Raw genomic sequence first — 27,019 nt, forward strand, 5'->3', positions numbered from 1 at the left:
GGAAAGAAAGAGGAGGGAGTTAAGTTTATAGTTCTTGTCTTGGAGCCCAAGCTTCTTCTAAAATTGGAGAACCGAAATTGTGCATCGGAATCTGTGTACGCAACCAAAATTTAAAAAAAATGGGAAGCCGTGAATGTACGCAAACCTATCCCTCTATTCTTAGCACCCCCCTAGGGCCTATATAAAGGACCCTTCTCCTCTCACTTTACACAGACACACATCTACAGAAGAGGAAGCTCTCTTGCAACGACACGCTGGAGAGAGCCTCTCTCCCTTAACCTCTCACCTTCAAGCCATCTCCATCTCTAATCGTCGACGTGCCGTCTCCCGGTTTGTGAACTCTCTCTCTCTCTCTCTCTCTCTCTCTCTCTTCAACAACGCGCTTTTCTTTTCTCTATATCCGAAGCTATGGCTCTGAAGCGTGTAACGCAAAGTTCTAAGGACTCCCATGCCGTTGCACCACCAAGGAAGGTGGAAAGAAAGGTGTCTACTCCGAACGTATCTCATACGGAAGCATCAACTGAAGAAGAAGTCGAAGCCGCCCAACCTTTAGCACAGGAGTTAGCCACACACGCTCCAAATCTGATAAGACGAATTTATAACTCTGCATTGCTATTCATGATGACTTGGGAAGTTAAGCATAGGGAACCCCTTAAACCCTCCGAGAAATGTGATTTATCACAAGAAACAAGCATATGTATTTATAGATTAGTGAAAGAACTGTTTGATAAATTATCATTGTTTGTTGAATTGTTATTGCTTAACAAATTGTTATTGTTTGATAAGTGGATTCTGATTGATATGAAGAATTGGTTGATCATGTTTGAAGAATCATTTAAAAAGAAGAGTTGTTGAAAGGATATCTTTTATTCCTCGCGGTTAGCGAAATGATTCCACGATTAGCGGAGGTTAAGTTGAGGTTATCGGCTCTCTTTTGTTCCTCGTGGTTAGTGGGATGCCTCGAGGGTAGCGGGATGCCTGGTGGTTAGCAAGATGCCTCGCGAGTAGCGGGATGCCTCGCGGTTAGCGGGATGGGAAGGTTACGCAATTCGCGGTTAGTGAATAAATCCTTTTCAAAGGCTCTGTTGGTTAGACAGAGAAAGTCTGCGGGTAGCAGGAACTCATGAGAAATTGGAAAAGTTATGTTTGTTGAATAATAGGGTTGTCTCCATTAAGACTTGTTTGAATTGTTTTGGTATTGTTTGAAGGGCTGTATAACAGTCAAGGATGGGTGGTCTCGATTAGTCGAGAAACTCTCCACTCCCTCTTATTAAGAGAAGTGAAATTAGAGACTCATTGTGCCAAGAGTCGAGATGGCCCAAATCTACGTGACATAAAATTACTATTTAGTTTGGACTAAGTTTCATATCATATTTATGGTTTATGGATGGCGGCCGTGCCTTTTAAACGTGGGGAAAAAGGCGTTGTTTATGGATTCTAAATATGTCAATGGAATTTCATCCTTATGTTAAGAAACAACTTCATTAGAATCCTAGATTTATCGACCTGTCTTGTGGCGTATGACCCTTATAACCACGTAAATGATGGATAGAGGACTTCCTCTCTTCTGTTTCTCATATCTCTACTTTGTAGAAACAGAGTAGGGTGTCGTCAATAGAAAAGGAGAATAAAGGAAGGCCATCTATCAAAGTCGCCCCAATCTTCTCGGGGTTGGGGACCTCACATCAACTGTTGTTCTATTTCTCTCTCTTTTCAAGTATCGTCAATGCCAAATTAGCTAGGTGTAAATTGCTATGTTGCTTTCTCAAATTAAGTACTCTATCTATGCTCATTAGGCACTTGTTCTTAATGAAATGCTTGCTATGTTATCAATTTCTGCTACACACGAGTTACTAGTGTATTAAATGTTACATTGGTATCAGAGCCATGGGTTTCTCTTTTCTTGCTCAAGAAGAGAGGTCCTCAAGCTTACTACAAATGTTTGGTGTTATTAATTGCAAAAGAGTAAGTAGAATAGGGATTTTTCATCGTTGAAGCACGCTTGCTTTATGCAATTAACGGGGACACCGTCGAGAGCTATGGTCTTAATAATGGAGTCCTATGGGGCTTGCTTATGGCTTAATCATTATTGAGCTCTTAGAAGCTTGGCAGGAACCGGTGCTCTCTTGGCTCTGTTGAACCCTCTCTTCTATTCCTTGCAATTAATAATATTAAAGCCACAGGTATAGATGCTTAAGTGCTTATCTTTGAAGGTAAAGAGGAGTAGCAACTAGGGCTTGAAGTGCCAAAGTACATGTAAAAGTTTACACCTAAAAATTGCTAGTGTGGCTGACAAAGGAAAAGAGATTGAAATGAATGTTGATAGCTTTGATTTTGCTAATGAAAGAGAAACTAATGATGCCCCTATGCTTGTAAACTATCTTGTTTCTAGGCTACAACAAGCCCTGGGCAACCCATCCCTCCAAGGTGAAGTGCTACATCAATTGCGCATCCATGGTATTCTCCAAACTCCCCACCAAGAAGAGAGAGTACCTAGGAAGCCTCCTAGTGAGACTTCCAAAAGAGGACTCTCTCCGATAAGGGAAGAAGTAGAGGATCCATACAAAGGGCTCAAAAATCTTTTACTCGATGACAATGATGCCCCAATACCCCGCCTATGCTTAGTTTTTGATTTGGAAGTGTAAATTCCTACTTATGATGAAATTAGGCCGCGGGTCGGCAACACCAAAAGCTACAAAATACTGTGATGTGTTTACGTCAATGTGTACAGCTCTTACCTGCGGTTGCAATGCAACAACGCGACTACAATGTGACAACTGGGGAGTGACTAGAAAGCACGAGAAGGAGAGAAGTGAGTGTCATTAACTCATGTTGTGTATTTCATTATCCAAAACTTACAAATAACTTACAAAAATTGGCTTTTATACCTTAGCCAAGGTTTTTGGTGGTCAAAACTAATAATCTAAGAGCTCTAACTAAAGATAGGTAATGACAGGTTGATATAATCTGAAAGCTTGTAGCCCCGGCTCGACTATTACAAGGTTTACTAAAAAAATAGGAGTTACAATATTCCCGATGTATCAAAAATAATAAGTGTTTTTACATGGGAGCTCCGAAAAATGGTATTTGTGTTAGCTTGCTGCTAACATTCCCCCCTCCTCGCCTGTGTCGTCCCTTGACACAGCTTTATGGGCTGAAGTAGTCTTTGGGTTGACAGCTGGCGAGGCGGTCTTTAAGCGCATTTAGTGCGTTTTGGTATTTGATCTTCCTCTCTTTATCTGGCACTTACAAGAACTGCATAGTGACTCTGTTTTTCAGCTCCACCGTTGGGTAGCCTACAAACCTTGATGTGAGGTTGCTGATCACTGGCCCAATTATTTTCGTTCACCAAGTGAAGAACCCTGTGTAGAACGCTTCCTCGAATACCATCATATTGTGAGAAGGTAAAAACATGCACCTTACGTAGAATCCATAGAGAACTTCTTCAGACGGTTGACCACTAAGGTCGTAGCATAATCCTTTACTACCCTCGAGGAATGACATCCAAGGGGCGCCTGCTTGCTCTAGCTCATGGAACACTTCAATGCAGGTGAGCAGCATTCGATATATTTTGTATAACATTGCACATGATAGATTTGGTAGACTTTTGAAGAAGGACATGGCGCCCGTTAGGGTTTTCACCATGTACTCTTGAGTCAAGGGTCCCTTTTCTAGAGTAGGAAATCTGGGGTAATTCAGCCAAGTTGGCCGCTTCTTTGTTAATGCCTCCTGTTCTTGCCAGGTCCTTACTCTTGGTACAGGACAGAAAGTAGGATCCTTTTGTATGACCGTAGGTGCTCTTGTGAACAAAATCAAATACCTTGGATTCTTGTTCAACCAGCTGAGCCTCCACTTTGGGTGGTCTTGATCTACGCTTTCTTCTTGCATATCTTTGTACAGCCTTTCCTTTACGTGGAGCAACTCCACCTTTGTCAGAGGATAAGGCAGGGATTGTTGGTGCCATTGCTCATTGATTTGATTGGGAGTGAGTTTTGTAATGTTGACGAAGTTAAGAACTCTCAGCTCCCAATCCATTGCTGCCTTCCACTGCTCATCTACCTCTTGTGTCAGCCTTTGAGAGCTGGACCATTAGCACTGTATCCGTTTCATTTATGTGTACTTGAAATTTCTCCTCACCACCTAGCTCTTCAGCTGGCTGTGTCTCCATCTCAACAAAACTAACTGAGGGGATCTCTATCTGTGGTTGCTCGGAAGTTCCTGCCTCTTCTTGTGTTTCTAGCCGTCCCTCTTGCAACAGTTGGTTGACTCTTTTAAGTTCAGCTATTTCTTTCAGCAGCTCGTCTTCTCTTTGCACCCGCATTAAATCCAGGTCTCTGCGCTGAAACTGCTCCAATTTTAGCTCCAGCTCGAGGTCCTTGTTCTTTTTCTCTAATGCTTTGTAGACCTTGTCTGTTTCTTTGATCGAGGCTACGATTGGATTTTCTCTGATTTGCCGCAGGAAAATTGCCTGATCATTTATTCTTTGCTTTGAGTACGATAGGGAGGCATTGGCTACATCTAACTGAACCTGAATCTTATGAACTGACAGGGTTGTAGTTAGAAGTTAATTTGTGACTTTTGTCAGCTATTCATCCTTTGCTTTGTATGCATCTGACAATTTCATAAGCAATTCACCAAGCTCCTCCATCTCTTTTTGCTGCTTATCCCTTGCGAGTTGATGTTGTTCAGCTTCCGCTTTCAACTCCTGCACTTGCCTTTGTAGATCAGTGATGACGTTTAGTCGATCGTCTAACTCCCCTTGGAGTGCGTCAATCACCATTGCTAATTCTTTGGCCCTTGTGCTACGGCTAAGTGCGGCTGTTCGAAGTCTTTCCGTCATGTCCTGCATTTGCTTGGCATACTCGTTGACTTGCAGGATCACTTCATCGTTTGATTGCCACTCTTCGTTTTTGGCTAGCTACCTTGGTGTTCTGCTGGTTGTTGTTGTTCTTGAGGCTGTGGTTGATAATTTTCCGCTTTGTCATCCTGAGGCTTCGTGGATGCCTCGGCCTTTTCTTGCTGTGTTGAGGTGGAAGGTGTTTCCTCGGCCTCCTACTCTCTTGGTTCCTCAAACTTTGGGTTGTCCTCTAGTTCAGGACTTGCTATCCTTTCGGGCTCTGGCTCTTGCTCTTTGTGTTGCTCTTGTGTAGATTCAGCTGCGTGTTGTGCCGGTTCAGCTGCTTCTCTTTGTTCAGGCTCTGTTTCCTTGGTGGGCTCAGGTTCTGTGGCTTGGCATGGGGTGATCACTCTGTTCTGAGGCAGGTGAAGAAGGTCGTGGAGATACATCACCTTGATCATGTTGTGCTTCTCCTTGTTTCGTTGCTTCACTGCTTGCTTTTGCTGTTCTGCCGCCTCTTTCGCTTTCCTTGCTGCTTCTTGGGCTTCTCTCAGCTTCAAGGCTTCTGCTTCTTGATACATCTTTTCCAGTGATTCCGTGGTATTTTCAGCCTGTTTCCTGGTATGATGCTTAGTTCTTGGTCCTTTAAGCTCAATGGGTACCCACTTTGTTGGGTCCTTGCCTTGTGCTTGGTGGCTGTGTTCGTATGATTGTTGTTCTCTTTCAAATCGGGCATGTTTTTGTACAGGTTCCTCCTGGTGTGCTGCCACAGCTTTTCTCTTCATTTCTTCTCGTCGTGCTCTTTTTTCCTCGTTATCATAGCGTTCATTGCTGTGCCATTATGGCGAGCTGTCGGCAGACTCTTCATGTGACTTGTATGTTCTCTTGGCAGATCTTGTAGCTCGAGGGGAAGGTTGTGCTGAAACTATCCAAGTGTTATGATGTGGGGCAGGCGGCAAGTTGTCAGCCATGCCAATGGCATGGTACGCAATCCTGGTCAGAACCTCTGGTGCACCCATATATGTGATTTTTCCTTCTTTCTTTGTCCCTTTCAATGCGTATAAAACATACTGTGCATGGTCAATCGGTTGCGGGTTGTTGATTTGAGAACTTGTGTAAAGGTTGTGGCAACCACATGATTTGGTGTTGTATACCTTGGTGGTCTCTTGGTAAGGAAGTGGAAGTGCTGGTGGTACAACCTTGCGGGCTCTTCCACCTGTTTGTGAATGAGATCTGTAAATGTGGCCGCGACGGTTTCCTTGATGAAAGTTTCGGCCGTCTTTCTATCTCTTGTCCTCATTGTCATTCTTTCTGTTGGCAGTTTGAGTGCTTTTGCCACTATCTCCTTGGTAATCACTACTTTAACCTTATTCCCTTGTGGGTCAAAGATTTGAGCGGTTCCCATCTTCTTTGATCGTGGACAAAAGCTCATAGGCTTTTTGGAAGTCCACTCCACACGGCTCTTGTTCACAGAAACCTCTGAGTCCTAGCCTTCGGTTGGCTTCTTTGGTCTCGGGCTTTATGGTGACATCATACACTTTTTTGGTAGAAGTTGCAGCTCTACCTGATGTCCTTCCTCGCTCTTGAATCTGCCGGTGAACATTGTGGTGTTGTGCTTTTCAAGCTATTCCTTTGAGACATAGGTCACTTTGGCATTCTTCACTGAATCGGGGTCTAGTTGATATGGTGGTAGCTCTTGCAGCTTCTCCTTTTGCGAGAGCTTCTTCTTGGCCCTCTCTGCAGCTTGCATGGCTCCTGTTGAGTAAATAAAGTGTCAAAGTTAGCAGATTTGACAGAGTTTCTCTAAAATGTCCTTCAGTCAAAAATGCTGCCAAATTTGGTCCAATTTGCTTCAAATCAATTTTTGAACAAGCATAGATGCATAAAAACATGTAAAGAACAAAATTATGAAGTCCAAACAAAAAATTATAACAAAAGAAAATAATCGCAATTATTTACAACTGAGTAATTTTTTCAACTTTTTGCAAATTTGGCATTCCAGGCTTGAAGTATATACCAAATTGATACTCTGAGTGAAATATGGCCTCATTTGAGTGCATTGGGTGAAAATGGTGCCAGATTTAGGCTTTAGGTCTCTGAAACAGTAGATGTAAAGAGATTTTGAGATTTTGAGATTCAAATTTGTTCAAACTTGGCTAGTGGGCTTAGGGCATCATGTATTTTGGATCTATGATGGCAAAGTTGTAAATTTCTCCCATTTTGGACAAAAAGTAAATAATCGTGATTATTATCTTTTCTACCAGAATAAACATTTTTTTGTACAACTTGGTTCTAGGCATTGTATAGACCTTGTGTATGGGATATGGGGTGATTTGGATCAAAAAATGTGGCTCATAACTCAGAAATTGGCTTGTAAGGACATCTTTACGTTTTTTGGCAATTTCCCAAGTTATAGTTGATCATTTTGGCTCATACTTGAAATTTCGCATGTAATAGGTGTGTACAAGTGATAGGTGAGGTGGTGATGCAACTTTCAAGCTAAATTAGTGCAAAGGTAAATAATCACGATTATTTACATCAGTCACATTTTTCTTGCAAAACTTAAAAGTTTTGACCTAAACACATTCTATACACCTAAAACAAGTCCTAAATTGAATTTGGTAAAGTTTGGTCTTGCCAACATCACTTTGTGCTTTGTCGACTCTAAAATCACCGATTTCTGTGACTACCCTGCCTGTTGAGTTGGTCAGTCACTTTTAAGGCTATGGACTTGTCCGCAACATAGTTGTAAAGCAACTCATTTAATTTTGGCTCATTTGGAGTCAGTTTGACCTCGTATATCGAATTTGACGCTTTGTAACCTTCGAGCCGTTTTCTGCTTTTCGAGGGCTTTGCTTGATTGATTTCACGAAACCAATCATATACATTGTATATAGACCTCGTAGGTAAGCTGTCTTTGGAGTCAGAATGCAATTCTGGCATTTGTCAAAAACCTAGCTTTTCTACTTGGGACCCCCTCGACCCTTGCCGAATGGTCAACTAGTGATATAGAAGTGTTATATTATGTTGGGGCATGCTACAGTTCAAATCTCATCCGATTTGGTTGAGCTGACGGGGTGCTATGGTCTACGGAGGCGTTAGACCACCCATAAAGACAGACTACAAATTAAGCATTGCCAAAGCGGTACAGAGAACTGAGATTTTTACACCATTGTAAAGAAAAATACATGCAAGAGTTTGAATCATCTTGCCCTCTTTATCATTGCTATCATGCCGTCAATATGGACAGGATGACCGAGGTTGGTTTGCATCATTTCCTTGAATGTTTTCGTCTTCTATGTTTTCAATGAGTAAAGAACTTATCCCTCGTGTCTCGTGTGAGACGGCGCTGAAAACGGGTGACTGTAGACTCCGAAAAAGACGGGCAAAAGAGGTTGAAAAGCTCTCTCTCCAAAGGCAACAAGTGGAAATGAGGTGGTTTTAGCCTACCTGGGATATCTATACACGGACTTTCTGGACCATTTTTTCCCAGATTCCCCTGTTAGTCCTACTAGGCCGTGAATTCTATGTTAGACTCAGAAATTTTCCCAATCGGATTCCTGTAGCTCATTCTGCAAGAATTTTGTAAAAGTAGGTCTGGCTGCCTAATTTAGGCTTCCCGCTTCCATCTTTCGATTTCATTGAAATTTTTTGTGCTTGTCCGCCTTGTCTTTTTGATCAGCATCATATCTTCAGTTTTTTCATTGAGCTCCTTGGCTATTTATTATTAATTTTTGACCTGTTTATTGAAAAATCAAAGAAAATAACAGAATGCACTAAAAAAAGCAAAGTGAAAAGCCATTGAAAAACATAGCTTTATTGTTTTTTGCTGGATTTATCCATTTTTAAGTCTCAATATCAAGAAAAATGATGAAAAATAATTGACAGGAGTATTTTTTGATGATTTTCTAATAGTATATATATTATTTACACTCATCGAGAAGATATTAGCAATTGAATTCCCCTCTTGATGATTCATAAGGGCATTATTAGGTAATTTTGTAAAAAAATCACATGTTAACATCAAACTTTTCCTCCCTCTTCAAACATTGCCCTTAATTACTTAGTACTCTTCCACCCCTCCCAGATGGCGTACTCCAGGACGATTGTGTGCATGGGTTGAACAATTGTGTCTATGCATAGCTTTGGTTGGCTCTACCATGCTTTGAAGATCAATACAATTCAAACCATTATGCTATGTAAGAGTTGGGTCTTGAGTAATTAACTCAACGGGTTCTGATGTCGAGGCTTGCTGATGCTGTCTGCCAAAGAGCAATTCTTGTAGCTTGTGTGCTCTTTACTTGATTGTTCCATCAAGATGCTTTAGCACGCTGATTTTCTGAGCTGTTGATATCACTTTTGACTGTTGTCGATCTTTTACTCGCCATTGATACCTTGGTTTGCTTGGTGTAGAACGGTATGGTTGAGGTTTCTGAAGCTTAACTCTCTATTGCTTGATTGGTTTTCTCGTTTGTGGAGAAGATAATTGCTCTTTTTTATGCCAAATCCATTTCGTGTTAGGTTCCCTGCTCGTAGATGTTCGTCTCTGTGTTTTGACCTTTGGAACCATCTTTGGTATTGTCGATGATGTTTTGGGCATTCAGATTTGAATCGGCTTGTCCTTAAGATGTGCTTTCGGTACCCAAATTTTCCTGACTCCTTGCATGCTACCTATAGCATTTGCTTGTCGATAGGATGGAGACGATTGATTACTTCATGGTTTGGTCTGCTGATTGCTTCCTTTCCATTCCTCCTTGCTTGGTGCAATTGGAACAATGAGTTGTCCGTCTTTAGGTGATAGCTTGAGTTGATTCGTATCCCAATCTATTACTGCCTTGTATGTCCGCATCCACAGAATTCCAAGAATCATCGTCTCATTCATGTGTTCATCTGGTAAGCATATAAACTTATGAGGGCATGAACATCTATGTACTATCACGTTTAAGTTGACTACTCTCAATGTTGGTCTTGGGTTCTTGTTACATCCTTTTATTGTCGCTATTCCTGTTGTCAAAGACTGACTTGTTGCTTTCTTGTATGTGGAATAACTGACTGCATTTACTCGAGATCTTGTATCGACCAATGCATTCGTGCTATGGTTGTTGAGTAGCACTTTGATACGAAGGTCCATTCCATCTAACCATTTATCGTCTGTTGACACTGCATCTTTCTGCAACTCCCATTGTCGGTCATCTATTTCCAACGTGTTGATGGGAATAGGTATTTGTTGATTCTTGAGAGCAGCTTTTCTTTTGAGTACCGGAAGTCGAGCTTCTGCTTGGGCTTTATCAATAACCTGCTGTCTTTTTGTCTTCCTTTGCTTAGCTGCATGCATTCGTTCTAGCAATTCATTGGTTAGTGGCAAATTGTAATTCTTTAAATGACATCCACTAATCAAATTAGCCATTGGTTCACCATCTAGGGTGGATAGCTTAATTGCTCCACTTGGAGATACATCTTCAATTATAAACGGTCCATTTTCCTTTTTCTTAAACTTGGGAATGTGTTGCTTAGTCCCCTTTTTTAAAGATTTTTATAATTAGATGGGAATCAAAAAATTATTTTTGTTTCCGCTTTTGTGCGTAGATGTGAGCTACAGCTGTTAGCCTTTGCTCATCTAGCTTCTCTAAACCTTCAAGTCTTTCTGACAATTCATGTCCAGTCCACTCAAGATCCTTTGCTACCCTTACTGTCAGCAATAGAAATTCTATTGGCAGTATGGCATCAAAACCATAAACAAGGTTAAAGGGTGTAACATTTAAAGCTGTTTTGAATGAAACTCGATAAGCCCATATAGCTACATGGAGATTCATTTCCCAGTTTGTTCTTCCTGAACTAACCACTTTAGTCAATACCGAGCTAAGAATCTTATTCGTATGCTCAGCTTGTCCGTTTACTTGTGGGTGATAGGGAGCTAATTTGTTATGGATGACCATAAATTCATTAAGCAAATACTCGATTACCTCATTGAGGAAATGAGTTCCCCTATCACTGACAATTTCTATTGGCAGCCCATATCTTGTGAACACATACTCATATAAGAATGCAACAGTGGTTCTGGCATCATTCTTTTGGGTTGCTTTAGCCTCTGTCCACTTAGTCAAATAGTCCGTAGCTACAATGATATATTGAGCTTGGGTTTTATAAGCAGGTGGCTGTATTGGCCAACAAAGTCTATACCCCATTTTGCAAAAACTCTAGCTCCCATCATTGGTCTTAAGGGCATGCTATCTACTCGTGTTGGCATTTTAGCTCGTTGACAAGCATCACATATTTGAACACATTCTTTGGCATGTGCAAAAAGTGTTGACCACCATATGCCTACCATTAAGATTACTCTTTCGGTCGTCTCACTAGAAAAGTGACCTCCAGCTAATCCAACATGTGCTTGTTCTATAATCGGAACATATTCGTCTTCATTTACACAAAGATGCAAATGTTGATCCTTACCTCTTCGATACAATTGGTTTCCAATAAGAGCATAGTCTCTTGCTTTTGTTTCAATTGCTCTTTGACGGCGTTTACTCATATCCTCAAGAAATGTTTGGCTCAATGAGTAAGTGACTAGATAGTTACTCCACTTAGGAACATGCGACATTTGAAACAATGTTACATGAGGTATGGGTGTTTGTTTTTTACATTGAGGAAAATCCTTTACGAAAGAGCAAACATCACTCCTCATATTTGGCCAAAATACTTCAAGTCTCAAGATCCTTTGTATAGTTTGGTCTTCCGCAAAGTGAAGTCCTACTATGGTAATATGTGCTTGACTTAGGTATTGGTTTTTCTCTTCAGGATTAATGCATAAGAGCAATGCTCCATCTTGGTTTCTTTTGTAGAGCATACCAACTAGTAATTGATACATAGATAGCCGATTGCTCGATTAATCCGACTGTAATAGGAAGTGGTATTTGTGAATCCACTTGAGCTATGGTCATCAATGATACCATATTTTCCGACCATTGAGGTATCATTTCCACGGAGAACAAATAGGCATCTGGTAGATCATCATCTACCCCTTTAGGTGATTCCCCTGAAACAATCCTTGACAAATGATTTGCTCTTTGATGAGTAGTGCCCTTTTTTACAACCACAGTGAAATCAAATTCCAGAAGAATGATGAACCATCTCACTATTCTTCCTGTGCTGCATGGCTTGTTGACCAAGTACAATAAGGCTTGGTGGTCCACGAAGAACACAAATTTGTTTGCTAATAGGTAATGTCTATACTTTTTTACGGCATAGATCATTCCTAATCCTTCCCTTTCAGTGGTGGTATAATTCTTTTTTGCCATGTTCAACTGCCGGCTAGCATAAGAAATAGGAAAATCAATTTTCCCGTCTTCTGGTTGAGCTAGTATACACCCTATGGTAAAAGTGGAAGCATCTACATGTATGTGGAATATCTTATTCCAATCTGGTGCTTTCAATATTGGAGCTGAAGTGGGAGCTTGCTTAAGCTTCATGAAGGATTCTTCACACTCATCAGTCCATTCAAAGCATGTAATCAAGCTATCACATGGGTTTTGCAATTATAGTGTACATGTAAATGAACCGTCTGTAATATCCACAATGTCCCATGAAGGCTTGAACCCCCTTGACTGTTGTTGGTCTAGGAAAATCATCAATAACATGAATTTTATCCATATCAGTAGCTATGCCATTTTTAGACACTATATGTCCAAGAATTTTTCCTTGTCTACCCATGAATGTGCACTTTTCAGGATTTAAGCAAATCCCATAAAGTCTACATTTTTTGAATACCTTTTTGAGGTGTTCAAAATGATCAGCCTTGATTGATGAATGTACGCATAGATCATACATATATGCGTGACTCATCAATATTTGAAATGTGGAAGGAGCATTAGTTAACCGAAAAGGCATAATCCGATAGGCAAAAATACCCCATTTCATTGCAAAAGCAGTTTTATGCTGATCTTTTGGGTCAACCAAAAGTTGATTGTATCTCGAAAAGCCATCTAAGAAGCTGTAAGATTCTTTACCTGCAACTCGTTCTAACACATGGTCAGTGATTGGAAGAGGAAAGTTGTCTCTAACGGTAGCTACATTCAATTTTTTGAGATTGACACACACTCGTAATTTTCCATTCTTCTTGGATACTACCACAATTGAAGACACCCAATCTGTGTGTTCAATTTCATAAATGAATTCGGCTTCCTTTAGTTTTTCAATCTCTTCTTTAATTTTCTTGGCAAATGTTTCATTATATGTGTATGGTCTTTGTCTACTTGGTTTTGCATCATCTCTCATGGGTATGGTATGTTGACAGATTTTTGGATCAACACCCTTGAGATCCTTGTAAGACCAAGCAAAGATATCTCGGTATTCTTTTAGCAAGCTTAACAAAAGCTCCTCTTCTTCTTCTGTTAGGTCCTTTGCAATGTAGGCAGGCCTAGGCTCTTCTCCTGGCTCAACCAAATCTATCTTTTTCACGTTTTCAGGCCCTTTGTAGGACTCTCCCTGTTTTTGTAGTTCTCTAACAGGTTGTTTGACTATGATTATTTGATCTTGGAGAGTATATTTTTGTAATGGGATGAAACACTCATTACATCTTTACCATCCTCTTCTGTTGTTTCCATTTCGGTTGTATACATCTCCTTTAGAGCTTTTTTCAACTCTTGATACTTCTTTTTCCGCTCAACTCGTGTCATGGTTGACTCCTTTTCCTATTTTTTCGGTTATGCTTGGGTATCAATCCTCGTTTTTCTTGATGTTTTTGACATTTCTAGGTTTTTGTTTGAAGGATATGTGCTAGTGATTTTGTCCTTGACACAATCATGTGTATCTATTTGCATCAGGAAGTGTGTTCTATTGGAGATTGATGGCATAGGTCTAGCTTTCATGTTTCTGGTGTCCCTTTTTCGTTTATACCATTTTTGTCTACTTGGTTTCTGGTTAGGAAAGTCAAAAAACTTTTCCTCCCTTCCTTTCATGAGTAGCTTAGCTCCCACATGTTCTTTTTCTGGACCTGAATCTTCTGAGGTAGATGAGTGTTTGGCTAACTCATCTGTTGCATCGTAGTAGAGGTCTGAAAAGACTAGTTGAGCTTTCATCAAGTCCTTGGGTTCCTCAATTTCATCTTCAATGTGGAGGATTGAAATCATTTGGATGGGAATTGTGTCATAGCCGTCCTCATTGCAAAATTGAGTAGGCATAGACGTATTCACATATACATCCATTGTCGCTAAAATTTGAGTCCACTTAAATGGCTCAAATAAATGCTTTGGAAAGGATTCACGCACAAAGGCTTTGTCGGTGCAATTCCTTTCTAAAATACATTCTTCTCTTTTTAAACTCCCATTTTCCGAAGCTCCACACATCCAAATAGGAGTGTCTTTGTTTAACCACGATGGAAGTTTAATTTTAGTCGAAGAGACTGAATCAAACTCTTGTATGGACGTTTTCATGGCATCTCTAGAAGTGTGATCTTTTAGATTAACTGTTGTTATAGATCCCACTTGCTTCAAGTACAAATAATTATTTTTTCAATCTTGGATAAGCTGTACATGTCGCATGAAAGGTCTTCCCAATATGATTTTGTAATTGAGTTTTTTTCCAAAGTCTACTATAGCAAAAGTGTGTTGCTATTCAATCCCACAGGAATTGACTATCACTTTTTCAAGCAGTCCTAATGGTCTTTCAATGTGTCCATCAGCCAATTGCACTTTCATTCGAGTTTGTCTAATGGCTGGCTGTCCCGAGGATTCCCATACTGCTTTCGTGGCTATGGCTATACCTATCCAACTATCCAGTATTGCCATGGTTTCAATGTCATTATATTTCATTGGAAGGGTTGTGTTTCCTTCTTCCCCTTCGTAATATTCTTCGACTTTGTTCATTGGAACATATCGAATTTCTTTGTTGTCCATTTCGTTTTTTGAATTTTTTATTTTTTTTGAGATTAGCCCCGTTATCCCCACCTTCTCTAGGGTTTTTTGTAGATCCTTCTATAAATATGGTCTGAGTTTTAACAGTTCTCCCAAAGTAAGAGTGCATTGGATGGGTGTAGACATGATTGAATGAATGTTGTCTACTTCTAGGGTCTGTTCTGCTCTTTTTAATTGAGTGGTCTTGCACACTATGGATTCATCTTTGTTATCTCCCAAGTAAGAGGGTAATGTTTTCAAGGTCAATTGTTTTGACATTTCTGAAGCTTCAGATCCGCAATCCCCATACAAGTATTGTACATCCATATCCATTTCAGGAGGTAGGTTGTCTAACCAAACTTCCTCTATAGAGAGGCAATTTTTGTATTCTCTGAATCATCAGAGGAGTTATGTTTCTTTTTCTTAGCCTCGGCTCTGGTGATTACCTTGATTGGAACAATCGGTTCACTCTCAGATGACCTACTAGGTATCACTTGGACTACATTTACTACTGTTTTACCCATGTTTAAAGGATTTTTTGGACAATCTTTCGGAAAGTGTCCTCCCTTTTTGCAACATTGTATGCAATAAGCTTCAACCATCTTGAGGTTTTTGTTAGGCTCTGGGCATTCATTCCGATGATCATCTGCACCACATTTATGAAAGTTTCCCGTTCTTGGCTTAACCATGGGTCTTACCATAGGAGGTCTAACACCTTGATTAGCTACATAATACATTGATGCAAGCTCTGGTGGAGCATAAGTCATAGGTTCTTCCATTGGTGGTGGATGTGAATTATACCAATCTCCTTCTACCATTACTGTAGATGGACTAGTCTTAGCATAGGGTGTAACAGGCACTAGTGCTTGTTCATCTATGACTCCTTCTAAATGCATATACTTTACATACGCTACATTATGTCCTAGATACAGAGGTTGTTGGCCCAACACGGTTTGAGGTCTTTCCATACCCATCGGTGGTCTTTGATGTTGTGCCATGTTAGGCTGGTATCTGTACATGGGTCATCCTTGTGGCCTCATGGTGACCATTCCCATCATACTTTGGTTGGAAATAGCACTCATTGGTCTCATGGTTGGTCCATTTACCCTCGATTGCACACCATTTCTGCAGTCTAATTGGTTGTCCCTGTTGAGATATCCCTTGTCCTGGTCCTCTCATAGGTGCTTTTTGCATGTTATTCATCATGTCGTTCATTCTTTTGAGCATGCCTTCTATGGCTGAAAGTGGTGCTGCAGCAGCTGTTTTCACTTGAGCTAGTTTAGTGGATGCTGTTTTCTCCCTTTGGTTATCCTTGGGGACATCTTCTTTGTTGATATCACAATTGTCTCCCAAGTCAATAGCATCTGACACGCACTCTTCTAGAGTTGTATGTTTCTTGCTATACAGTATAGCATGAAGTTCTTTGTTTAGTAGTCCCTCTATAAACAATGACACTAGTCGTGCTTCTGCAGGTATTGCTAGCTTGGGCATCTGCCAATATATTGTTTCATTGGAGTTGCACAATCCCTAACTGACTCACCATGTTTCTATTTAAAGCTGTAGATTTGAGCTACTGTATTGTGTTTGATCCCCTTTTTAGAACAACCAGCTACAAATCCTTGAGCTAATGTGTTCAGGTCCATGATTGACCTCGGTGGAATGTTTTGGAACCATGTTAATGCTTTTCCTTCTAATGTCATTCCAAACCCCTCGATTTGAGTATGGAAATCAAATATGCGTTCGGCTCTTAGCACTTGCTTAAAGCTTGCTAAGTGGTCGTATGGATCCCCAGATCCACTGTATTCTCTGACCCATTTTTGAAAATCAGCTGGTCTGACGTGTCGGCTTGGTTTGACTCCCGATCTCCTGGCAGTTGATCCTGTTCCGAGTCCTTCAAACCAGTCTGTTGGAAATAGTGACTCATGTAGCCCTGGACTGGCCTTAGTGTCACCCGGTTTTCTTCGTGATGAGGTGGTTTCTTAACATTACTCTCACATGATCTCTCACGATGTTCATCTCTTGGAATTGCTTTTGGTCCTTGTCCCAATATCCAATCCCTTATGGAATACCCTTGGTATTTGGTTTGCTCTACCTCCTCAGGAGTCATCATAACAAAGTTGTTGTTATAACAATCCCTAAACAGGTAGGTTGGTAGGTCTGCTGATCCCTTATCCTTGATCTTGAAGATATAAATGATCTTCATGGTCGTCAGTTGTCCTGATTTGGCATGCGAAGTCCACAGAAGGTCTTTTACGTTTCTATCCTCCCAACAATAGACTCCGATCCTAGGATTATCAATACTAAGCTGTTTCAAAGGCTTCAAATCAACGTGATTGTATCCCTTGAATTCTAAAGTTGGTGGTCCTTCTTTTGCGACCATATCTAGAATTATGGTGTTTACTTTAAACCCCATTTGTCTATCACGTCAGGGTCTTCGACTTGTAAATACTGAGTTTCGTTTCTATCCTTGTACATTTTTCCTTGTTTGTTTGCCCTGATCTCTTCTTTGAACTCAATACCATGGTCATCAATGCGAATAGCATACTCTTCGTTAGGATCCAAGTATACCTAAGCTCCACGGCGATTAGTCTTATAAAAAGAGAGTATATGCTTATAACGCATTGTCGTTCCGGTTTTTGAGTGAGTCGAATAGGAAGAAATTTCAGATGTTGAATCTGAAAAAGTGTCTGAGACTTCTTCAAGAATAGTGTGCAAGGAATTGCCTTGATTGATGCTTTCTTCAGTGGATACTTGACTGGAGGTTTCTCCAAGTATGCCCTGATTTCCTAGTACACGACTAGATCTAAGGTTCATAAAGACTTATGAAGCCCTGGATAGAGTACTTACCTTTAGATTGACTTGTTGTCAATTTCTTCCACTTGACTCGATCGCACTTTTTGTCTGAGCTACCGATTCCTTGTCTGCAACCTGATTCTTGTATAAATTTGATCAAGTTATCTATTCTTCTATAAAGACAATATAGTTTTTGGAAGCTGTAGTGTCAGTAAATATCTAATATCTAACCAACCCAAATGATTTTCTCATATTAAATTGATCATTTAATATGGGATAATAAATGAGAACAAGCGTTAGAATATAGACATGTGCTCATGGATCTATCTCAACATGGGGCCAATGGTAAAGGGATCCAAATGAGAGATGGTCTGTCAAAGAGCAAGGTTAACTAACGAAGCTTAAAAGACCTTAGGGTTAGCTTCATTAAAGACCTCCAATGGTTAGTGTTAAAAGTCCTTTGACCTTAAGCAAGCTAGGGCTGAGCTTGAGGTGGGAACCCGACCTAAACTTAAGCAAGCTAGGGCTGTGCTTGGGGTGGGAACCCGACCTAAATTTAAGCAAGCTAGGGTTGTGCTTGAGGTTGGGAACCCGACCGAAACTTAAACAAGCTAGGGCTGTGCTTGAGGTGGGAACTCCACCTAAGGTGCTTGTCATGCTTGATGACTAAGGTACTTGTCACATTTAATGAGGAAGTTGCTTGAGAAGCTTCCTATGCATGGGGGTAAGATGCTTGAGTCAAAAAGAGAACCTACACACTTAATGAGGAAGTTGCTTGAGAAACTTCTTATGCATAAAAATCTCAAAGTTAGGGGAATTCTAAAAGAGCACATGGGACACATGTCAGACTCTACTAAGCTTAACCACATGGTGTGCTTGAATGCTATTGGCTGAGGTAAAGAGGGGTCCAATGAGCTTCTACTTCCATCTAACAAATATCTAGATATTTTCAAGCTCTCTCTCTCTAAGGGTAAGGAGGACACTTGTCAAAAGACTACCCATGTGCTTGACTGCATGCCGCATGTGATTGGCTAAGGGGAGAGGGGTCCAATGAGCTTGTAGCATGTAGAAATTTCGCCCAAAGCAAGGAAGGGGGGTGCTAGGGGGATATACTCCACACAGAAACCCATTTGCAAGGCCATTCTCACTGGGTGAAAGTTGAGGAACACCACCTCCTTCTCCAAGCTTGTGAGAGTGAAAGCCTACACCAACACTCTTGGCTATGGAATGCAAATCCAACCAAGAGTCATGCTTCAATGCTTAAGCTTGCCATCATCTCTATCTTCATTACTATGCTATATGTATGCTAGCAAGAAGAGTAATGATAAATGAGGAACTATTTATTTCTCCTATGTTCCCTATCCTCATTCCCCGCTATCCCTCTCCACCTTCAAAGGTGTTTGAGGCCTTGGGACTGAGGCTTGGGATAGTTAATGCTTTCTACTAATTTATATTATGCTTGTGATGCATGAAGCTTTCCATCTTCATTGCATCACGTAGGTCACAAGCAACACAAAGATTGTATTGTACCAAGTCTCTCTTGATGGGAGAAACTATAATACAAATGCCTACAAGTTTATGTTATGCTTGTGATGCATGAAGCTTTCCATCTTCATTGCACCACGTAGGTCACGAGGAACACAAAGATTTTATTGTACCAAGTCTCTCTTGATGGGAGAAACTATAAAACAAATGCCTATTGGAGGGGGGACCGGCTCCATATGAATCCGGTCCTCAACTATTGTCACGTTCCCTAAACTCTCACTCTTGCAAAATTATTGTTGATGCCAAGTTAACTAAGTACCATGTTTATGTTGCTACCATCAATTAAGTTCACCCGCTATGCTCACAAAGTAATCTCTCAAAAGTGCTTCACCTAATTTCCTAATTCCGCTACTCTCAAAGTTCATGGGCCATTTCCATTACATTGGTATCAGAGCATTTGGTTTCTCTTTTCTTGTTTAAGAAGAGAGGTCCTTAAGTAGCCTATTAATGGTTGAATTTGTTTTATATTAGGGTAAGTGGGACTGTGATCTATTATCGGTTTTGTTGAGCCCACTATGTGGGATATGGTGCACACCTCGGGAGCTTTGGTCTTAATAATGGAGTCTTTTTAGACTTGCCTACGGCTTTACCATTATTGAGCCATAAGAAGTCCGAAAGGAGCTATCCCTCGGCAACTTTTCTATGTTAGACTCACTCCACTACTCTCTATAATCAAACAATTCGACCCGTGTGTGTAGATACTAAAGTGCCTATTTTCAAAGGCTAAGAGGAGTAGCAACTAAGGTTTTGAATTGCCAAAGCATACACTAAGTAAATACATAAGTTCAATTAACATGGCTGACAATAACCAAGAAAGTAGAATGAACATTGATAACTTTGATTTTGCACATGAAGGTGCTAATGATGATGCCCCCATGTTTGTTAATTATCTTGTTACTAGGTTGCAACAAGCTATGGGCAACCCCTCTTTGCAAGCCAAAGTTACTCAACAACTTCGTGCTCATGGGATTTTCTTTCCTCTCAAAGAGGAGAGAGAGCTTAGGAGGCCTCTTGGTGAGACCCCCAAAAAGAAGACACTCTCCTATGCAAGAGGAGGAATCCAAAGAACGAGAGAGTAATGACTCCCTAGGTTCCTCAAAAGATGTGGCTCCATGAAGATGGCGGTCTAGACAATCGCCAACTCCTCCCAAGAGGAAACGATTAACCCATAGTCCTTCTTCTCGTCACTCCAAAAGGGAAGAGAGGAAACAAAGGGCAAGAAAGAGGCCACCCTCTTCTCCTTCTTCTTCACCTTCCTCCTCTACTGATGAAAGCTATGGCTATTCTCCTAGAGAATACAAGAGGGGAGGACATCACAAATCTTACCCTACATGGTGAAGGTCACAAAAGCTAAAGAAGTTCAAAGAGGGAGAAAGAGTATCTCTTTTCTCACCTATGATGGCACCTTTAGTGCTACCGACAAAGTACTGGCCTTCATCCAACAATTTGATGGGCCTTTGGAGACGAGGGCTTCACGAAGTTCTCCAAGGTACACCATGTAGCTATGCACTTCCAAAAATTGACTCGTCAATGGTGGGCTAGCCTTTGTGGCAACGGTGAAGCCCCAAAGACATGGAAAACTCTACGAGTTTCCATCATGAAGCAATTCCTTGCAAGTGATTCAAAGGAAAAAGTGCTTACTAAATGGTGAAGTTTAAAGCTTCTCTCTCATGAGTCTATCCACAAATATGTGGACAAGTTTTGGGATTTACATCTCAAGGTTACTATCTTTCAAAAGATAGACTTTGTCAAGCAAAAGCAACAATTCTGTGCGGGATTACCCAAAGAGATGGCCGAGTATGTCAACTCTCAACGGCCTGGTTCTATCATCAAAGTAATCCACCACACCGTGGTTGCTTCGCGTATCAATTTTCGACAAGGGGCTAGACGGAATGTCAAGCCCATGGAAAATAAAGACAAAAATGATGCCAAGGGGGAAACCAATGCCCAAAATTCTTACCAAGGCTATTCCAACAACAACAACAATTGGTCCAAGGAGAAGGGAGTTTACAAAGGTAAATATAAACTCTCTCCTAAAGAGCTAGAAGCTTTTAGTAAGGACCACAAATGTTTTAAGTGTGGGGAGAAAGGCTGTGGTTATCGTCCTTGCCCCAAGAGAATTGCCTGCAATGAGACTCCTAGAGTCTCTATGTTTGAAGCTCCAAAAGAGGATGCTCATTGCCAAGGATTTCTCCTTTCCTATGCTTGGGGAAAGATGCAAGAGCATGATGCCTTTATTTTGTTTGACCCTAGTTCAACTCACAACGTCATATCCACGGAGTTGACCACTAAGCTAGGCATACAAGCCCACAAGATGGGAGATGCATTGAAAGCCAATGGAGCTATCAAGGGGCAAGACGTCTCAGTTACCTCTTTCATTGGAAAATTAAGGCTTCATGTCCAAATCTATTTGGACAAAGAGGATTTCTTCATCTCCCCTCTCAAACATGAGAATGTTATCGTTGAGGCACCATGGTTTAACCGCATGGCTTCCCACATGAATTTCCTTGAAAGGAGAATCTACTTCACCTACGGGGAAAAATGCATGTACATAGATGCTAATGAGTCGGGGAACACCATATCCTTGCAATAAAGGGAATCAAGGGGAATTAGAGTTTTCTAATTTTGTAAATGGATTCCAAGATGTTTTCATTGATGACATCCCTAATGAGCTATCTCTAAAATGAGGGATGATGACTATGCGATTGAGCTCCTATCAAGAAGCTCACCACCTAACAAGCCTCCTTATCGAGTTTCACAAGCTCAACAAGAGGAGATCATGAGGCAAGTGCATGTATTGGTGAAAAAAAAAGGATGGTGAGGTCTAGCTCCTCTCCATTTTTTTCACCATTGCATTTAGTGCAAAAGAAAGACGGAACATATCACATGTGTGTCGACTATAGAGCAGTAAATAAGATCACTATCAAAAATAGATTTCCCGTGCCGCAGGTAGAAGATCTATTTGATAATTTACAAGTTTTGGCCTGACAAATGCTCTAGACGCATTCAAACTCATGATGGACAAAAATCTTCAGGCCACTCAAAATCTCTTGAGGAGTACAAGCGACACCTCGAGGTAATTTTTCAAGTTGTGTGAGAGAATAAGCTTTTCATTAATCAAAAGAAAAGTGAAATTTTTTCCTACAAGAGATTCAATAGTTAGGTCACATTATCCCTAAGGATGGCACCCGTATGGATCCAACAAAGTTAGAGATAATAAGAGGATGGCCTAATCCAAGCAATCTACATGAGGTACGAAGATTCATAGGTATGTGTGCATCTATAGATGCTTCATAGAAAAAATTCTCTCTAATAGAAAGTCCATTACATGACTTAACAAAAAAAGAATGTTAAGTATTCATGGACTGCAAAAGTGCAAGAAGCTTTTGAGAAGTACATCTCCTTATGCGGGGCAAAGAGGAAATCCATAATCTACTCTTCAAGGAGTAGAAATGTATTTCTGTTGGTCTACCATGAAAAGTCGACAGGCTTAACAAGAAAACACACTCTATGCCTGTCAAAAAGACTATTGAGGCACATCAAATGGCAACCCTCTTCAGATCTCAAATTTTCAAGCATCATGGATTTCCAACATCCATAGTGTCGGACAAAAATCCTAGAATGACCAGTAATTTCTAGAAGGGTCTCTTTGAGACTCTAGGAAGTAGATTAAATTTCTCTTTCGGCCTATCATCCACAAACGGATGACCAAAGTGAAATAACTAATCTAACAATTTTTGATCTACTAAAAGCCTATGTCATGGAAGTAGATCAATGTTCTCAATGATAGAAGTACCTACCTCTTATAGAGTATGCGTACAATGATATTGTACATGCTTCTATGGAGAAAGTACCTTTTGAGGTTAAAGAAGGAAGATCCAAAAGTCCCTTACTACTTAAAGTACATGGGAAGATCTTCGCTGCTGATGAATATAGCCGAGACCTACAAGAATCTTTTTCCAAAGATTAAAGGGGCTATATCCATCTCACAAGAAAGGCAAAAAGGGTTGCTGCTAATAAGCACAGAAGAGTCTTAGCCTTTAAGGAAAATGATTGGGTCTTGCTAAAGTTCCTCAAGGCTCATCTGAGGCATACTACGGGCAAGAGTCCTATGGACCACCAAGAAAATGATGCTAAACTAGCAAAAAGATATTATGGTCCTTCATTAAATTCTTAAGCTAATCAATGAGATAGCTTATCAATTAAAGTTGCCCAACCATTGGCTCATGCACCATGTTTTCCATGAGAGCCTAAGTAAGCCTCACAAAGGAGCGCCATCAAAAGAAGCAAAAGTTGTTGCAGGCCCACCAAAATCGAAGATCAAGAAGAAGTACTTCAATCTAAGTCCATTTTATGACATGAAGACAAGGTATTAAGAAACGGTAAGATTATTTGATGATATCTTATTAAGTTAAAGAATTATCCTTTTTAAGATGCTAAATGGATGCAAGGAACCTAGCTTAAGGATAATATGAACCTTGTGAATGCTTACAATGCTGCACTAGAGTAAGCATATGAAAATGCATTTTAAATGAAAAATGTTTTTGTCTTATAGACTAGTTCTCTTTTTATTGTGCACAAATTTAAGAAGTATGCATGCTTAAAATCATGTTTGGGATGTCAACGTCTCTCAAACACCATGTAGAATTTGTCACTCTACTTGGGAGGATGAAACGGACTAAAGAGCAGACATGCTTGCGGCAGCTATGTCTCCTAAGCACCAAATGAATTAGTCATCCATCTTGGAATGATGTTGTAGGTTAAAAAGGGATCCTCTACTCGCTAAGACAAATTGACTAGTGATTATGACTTTATCTCTTTTACCTCATAGTCGAGGACGACTATGATTTCAAGAGAGAGGTAATGTCATTAAATGTCTAACATCTAACCAACCCAAATGATTTTCTCATATTAAATTGATCATTTAATATGGGATAATAAACTGGAACAAGGGTTAGAATATAGACATGTGCTTACGGGTCTATCTCAACACGGGGCCAATGGTAAAGGGGCCCAAATGAGAGATGGTCTGTCAAAGAGCAAGGTTAACTAATGAAGCTTAAAAGACCTTAGGGTTAGATTCATTAAAGACCTCCAATGATTAGTGTTAAAAGTCCTTTGACCTTAAGCAAGCTAGGGCTGAGCTTGAGGTGGGAACCCGACCTAAACTTAAGCAAGGTAGGGCTCTGCTTGAGGTGGGAACCTGATCTAAACTTAAGCAAGCTAAGGCTGTGCTTGAGGTGGGAACTCGACCTAAACTTAAACAAGCTAGGGTTGTGCTTGAGGTGGGAACTCCACCTAAGGTGCTTGTCATGCTTGATGACTAAGGTACTTGTCACATTTAATGAGGAAGTTGCTTGAGAAGCTTCCTATGCATGGGGGTAAGATGCTTGAGTCAAAAAGAGAACCTACACACTTAATGAGGAAGTTGCTTGAGAAACTTCTTATGCATAAAAATCTCAAAGTTAGGGGAATTCTAAAAGAGCACATGGGACACATGTCAGACTCTACTAAGCTTAACCACATGGTGTGCTTGAATGCTATTGGCTGAGGTAAAAAGGGGTCCAATGAGCTTCTACTTCCATCTAACAAATATCTAGATATTTTCAAGCTCTCTCTCTCTAAGGGTAAGGAGGACACTTGTCAAAAGACTACCCATGTGCTTGACTGCATGCCGCATGTGATTGGCTGAGGGGAGAGGGGTCCAATGAGCTTGTAGCATGTAGAAATTTCGCCCAAAGCAAGGAAGGGGGGTGCTAGGGGGATATACTCCACACAGACACCCATTTGCAAGGCCATTCTCACTGGGTGAAAGTTGAGGAACACCACCTCCTTCTCCAAGCTTGTGAGAGTGAAAGCCTACACCAACACTCTTGGCTATGGAATGCAAATCCAACCAAGAGTCATGCTTCAATGCTTAAGCTTGCCATCATCTCTATCTTCATTACTATGCTATATGTATGCTAGCAAGAAGAGTAATGATAAATGAGGAACTATTTATTTCTCCTATGTTCCCTATCCTCATTCCCCGCTATCTCTTTCCACCTTCGAAGGTGTTTGAGGCCTTGGGACTGAGGCTTGGGATAGTTAATGCTTTCTACAAGTTTATGTTATGCTTGTGATGCATGAAGCTTTCCATCTTCATTGCATCACGTAGGTCACAAGCAACACAAAGATTGTATTGTACCAAGTCTCTCTTGATGGGAGAAACTATAATACAAATGCCTACAAGTTTATGTTATGCTTGTGATGCATGAAGCTTTCCATCTTCATTGCATCACATAGGTCACAAGGAACACAAAGATTGTATTGTACCAAGTCTCTCTTGATGGGAGAAACTATGATACAAATGCCTATTGGAGGGGGGACTGGCTCCATATGAATCCGGTCCTCAACTATTGTCATGTTCTCTAAACTTTCTCTCTTGCAAAAGTATTGTTCATGCCAAGTTAACTAAGTAGCATGTTTATGTTCCTACCATCAATTAAGTTCACCCGCTATGCTCACAAAGTAATCTCTCAAAAGTGCTTCACCTAATTTCCTAATTCCGCTACTCTCAAAGTTCATAGGTCATTTCCATTACATGTTGTGATTGGTCTATGTGTATCACTACAAATCGAGATAATTTAGTCAACCGTTGAGATTTTCAAACTCGAATTTGGCAAAACTCAAAGGATTAATCTGCAACTTGGAAACTAAGTGAACATGTACCAATTTGGATTCGATTGAACCCAAAATTTCCCGGTGGCCTTGTATTATGTTGGTCTAACACTATACAAGCTCAAAAGTCAAAATGGGTGGCTCTGTGTAGCAATAGTAAATAATCGTGATTATTTACTTTTGTCAGCTTTGACTTTTTGGCTTGATTTGCCAAGTGTACAACATGTTAAGGTCCTTGGACAAGTTTCAACAAGTTTGGAAAAAATCTGTTCAAGTTTATCAACTGTTTCATGTCCGCAAACTCTGATTTCAAGAATCTGGCTTAAGTCTCACTTTTATGATCCAAATTTCACCAAAATTGATTTTTGTGGTCTACATGATATGCTTGACCTTGTGGTATATTCAAATGTGCAAGATTGTCAATTTTTGAAGCAGATGTAAATACTTGTGATTATTTATTCTGGCTAATTTTTTGCAAGTTTTTGCCCCAATCTTGACATAGATCTGTTAAGCACTTCAACTTAAGGTCTCTAGCCAAGATTCATCAAGTTTGGACTATTTTTTGTCAAATGGTCATTAGTTTTTTGTCTGCGGATTGACTTTGCAAATTTGGGCACAATTTTCAATCCAATGATATAAATCTTACCAAATTTGGTTTGCGGGCGTATTACAACATGGTAAAACTAGTAGTATGCTAACTTGGTCAAAATAGTTGAAAAATGGGGCTTATGTAAATAATCACGATTATTTACTTCTGGCAAAGTTTTGCATCTTTTTGGTCAACTGAGCATGTACACATGTCTATCACATCAATACAAGCCTATGGATCAAATTTCATCAACTTTGGACTATTTTTTTCCCATTTGTACTCAAGTCTTCAAAAGTCAGTACAAACTTTAGTTTTTCCCAATTTGTACTCAAGTCTTCAAAAGTCAGTACAAACTTTAGTTTTTATCCAGTTTGGTGATCCAAATCTTTTGTGACTTTACAAAAGTTGTTTATACACATGCAATGAGTCACTGGCATAAAACTTGGTCAAATTAGAGGTGAAAGTAAATAATCGCGATTATTTACTTTATGCCCAAAATGAACAATTTTTTGCACTTTTTTCATGGACAGTCTTTTCATGAGTTATTTTAAGCCTATGAATCGAGTCAAAACTTAATTTGGCCTAAAATGTCAAGAAAAAGTAAATAATCTAAGTTTTTGCAAACTCTTGAAATATTGACCTCAAAGTGTCCTTGAACTTACCCATTGGTACATACAACTTTTAAGCATACTCTCCAGTCGGATTGAG

General features: G+C 40.2%; 1 pseudogene; it reads left to right on the top strand.

The window, feature by feature from the left end:
• Window positions 1-5,778: 5,778 nt before the first annotated feature.
• The window catches only part of LOC147461988 (uncharacterized), a 36,730-nt pseudogene continuing 15,489 nt past the window's right edge, over window positions 5,779-27,019 (top strand).

The sequence above is a fragment of the Adiantum capillus-veneris genome, chromosome 3 (genome assembly GCF_014529385.1).
Source record: "Adiantum capillus-veneris isolate H3 chromosome 3, ASM1452938v2, whole genome shotgun sequence".
Classification (NCBI taxonomy): Eukaryota; Viridiplantae; Streptophyta; class Polypodiopsida; order Polypodiales; family Pteridaceae; genus Adiantum; species Adiantum capillus-veneris.